Source organism: Schistocerca serialis, unplaced genomic scaffold (genome assembly GCF_023864345.2).
Source record: "Schistocerca serialis cubense isolate TAMUIC-IGC-003099 unplaced genomic scaffold, iqSchSeri2.2 HiC_scaffold_1196, whole genome shotgun sequence".
In the NCBI taxonomy this organism is placed as follows: Eukaryota; Metazoa; Arthropoda; class Insecta; order Orthoptera; family Acrididae; genus Schistocerca; species Schistocerca serialis.
Genome location: NW_026047399.1, coordinates 1255001 through 1257500, shown reverse-complemented (window position 1 = coordinate 1257500; position 2500 = coordinate 1255001). Strand labels below are relative to the sequence as shown.

The 2500-nt window shown below is 58.3% G+C and overlaps 1 pseudogene; it reads right to left on the bottom strand.

The window, feature by feature from the left end:
• The window catches only part of LOC126435101 (large subunit ribosomal RNA), a 7741-nt pseudogene that overhangs the window by 4121 nt on the left and 1120 nt on the right, over positions 1 to 2500 (bottom strand).

Here is a 2500-nt window from a genome sequence, read left to right as displayed (position 1 = left end):
GGCATCTTCCCCCGGAGAAGATGTCTGTGGTGAGGAAGAGCCCACAGCAGATCCGTCTACAGAGGCCTGATGATCTTCGTCTCCCTTTGAGAGCTCAGCAGCAAAGTTTGCCACCATGTTCTTATAGGCCTGCACCCTGCGCTGACACTTGATAGATTCAAGTGTGCGCTCTGGGAACGCTTTGGCCAGCTCTTGGTTAAAGAACCGGCACCCTTGGAGGGACAAAGTCGCCTCAGCATGCGCAAGACGGAGCAACTCTTCTTGCGACCACCTGGCCTTCTTCCTTTCCGTTCGCACTTCCGCGTTGGCGGCATCAGGGTGGGCACGACGGCGATGAACGCCGAGCCCGGTCTTTGTTGAAAAGGACCGCAGACATTCAGGGCAGACAGCGGGGAGCGGCGCTCGACCCGCACTGGTTGGCTGGCTGGAAAGCTCGTCAGCTGGCACAGGCACTCCAGTGGGAGGCCTGGTACCTTGTTTTCTTCTACTACTTGCACCAGCTGGAAACAAAAGGCAGGGGGGGAGGTAACCCCCAAGCCTCGAAAGACACCCTGCTCTGTCGGTCGGAGAGCTTCAAAAAGAATTACACCTTTCTTAGCACCCCTTACGACCCCCGCCACTTGAAGGCCAGAGCTCGGATTTCCCACAGAGAGGCTAATCGAACCATCATCCACCCGACATCGCGGGGATGCTAAGGGGTGGATCGAGAGGGTCCATATATTACGCATCAAGTGGGCATTTGAGAGTCATAGTTACTCCCGCCGTTTACCCGCGCTTGCTTGAATTTCTTCACGTTGACATTCAGAGCACTGGGCAGAAATCACATTGCGTCATCACCCGCTAGGGCCATCGCAATGCTTTGTTTTAATTAGACAGTCGGATTCCCCCAGTCCGTGCCAGTTCTGAGTTGATCGTTGAATGGCGGCCGAAGAGAATCCGCGCACCCGCGCGCCCCCGGAGGAGCACGCTAAGGCGGACGCGGCCTCGCAGCAAGGAAGATCCGTGGGAGGCCAAGGCACGGGACCGAGCTCGGATCCTGCACGCAGGTTGAAGCACCGGGGCGCGAACGCCGCGCAGGCGCGCGCATCCTGCACCGCCGGCCAGCACGAGGCCAACCAACGGCGAGAGCAGACCACGCCCGCGCTAAACGCCCGCACTTACCGGCACCCCTACGGCACTCACCTCGCCCAGGCCCGGCACGTTAGCGCTGACCCACTTCCCGACCAAGCCCGACACGCCCCGATCCTCAGAGCCAATCCTTATCCCGAAGTTACGGATCCAATTTGCCGACTTCCCTTACCTACATTATTCTATCGACTAGAGGCTCTTCACCTTGGAGACCTGCTGCGGATATGGGTACGAACCGGCGCGACACCTCCACGTGGCCCTCTCCCGGATTTTCAAGGTCCGAGGGGAAGATCGGGACACCGCCGCAACTGCGGTGCTCTTCGCGTTCCAAACCCTATCTCCCTGCTAGAGGATTCCAGGGAACTCGAACGCTCATGCAGAAAAGAAAACTCTTCCCCGATCTCCCGACGGCGTCTCCGGGTCCTTTTGGGTTACCCCGACGAGCATCTCTAAAAGAGGGGCCCGACTTGTATCGGTTCCGCTGCCGGGTTCCGGAATAGGAACCGGATTCCCTTTCGCCCAACGGGGGCCAGCACAAAGTGCATCATGCTATGACGGCCCCCATCAACATCGGATTTCTCCTAGGGCTTAGGATCGACTGACTCGTGTGCAACGGCTGTTCACACGAAACCCTTCTCCGCGTCAGCCCTCCAGGGCCTCGCTGGAGTATTTGCTACTACCACCAAGATCTGCACCGACGGCGGCTCCAGGCAGGCTCACGCCCAGACCCTTCTGCGCCCACCGCCGCGACCCTCCTACTCGTCAGGGCTTCGCGGCCGGCCGCAAGGACCGGCCATGACTGCCAGACTGACGGCCGAGTATAGGCACGACGCTTCAGCGCCATCCATTTTCAGGGCTAGTTGCTTCGGCAGGTGAGTTGTTACACACTCCTTAGCGGATTCCGACTTCCATGGCCACCGTCCTGCTGTCTTAAGCAACCAACGCCTTTCATGGTTTCCCATGAGCGTCGATTCGGGCGCCTTAACTCGGCGTTTGGTTCATCCCACAGCGCCAGTTCTGCTTACCAAAAGTGGCCCACTTGGCACTCCGATCCGAGTCGTTTGCTCGCGGCTTCAGCATATCAAGCAAGCCGGAGATCTCACCCATTTAAAGTTTGAGAATAGGTTGAGGTCGTTTCGGCCCCAAGGCCTCTAATCATTCGCTTTACCGGATGAGACTCGTACGAGCACCAGCTATCCTGAGGGAAACTTCGGAGGGAACCAGCTACTAGATGGTTCGATTAGTCTTTCGCCCCTATACCCAGCTCCGACGATCGATTTGCACGTCAGAATCGCTACGGACCTCCATCAGGGTTTCCCCTGACTTCGTCCTGGCCAGGCATAGTTCACCATCTTTCGGGTCCCAACGTGTA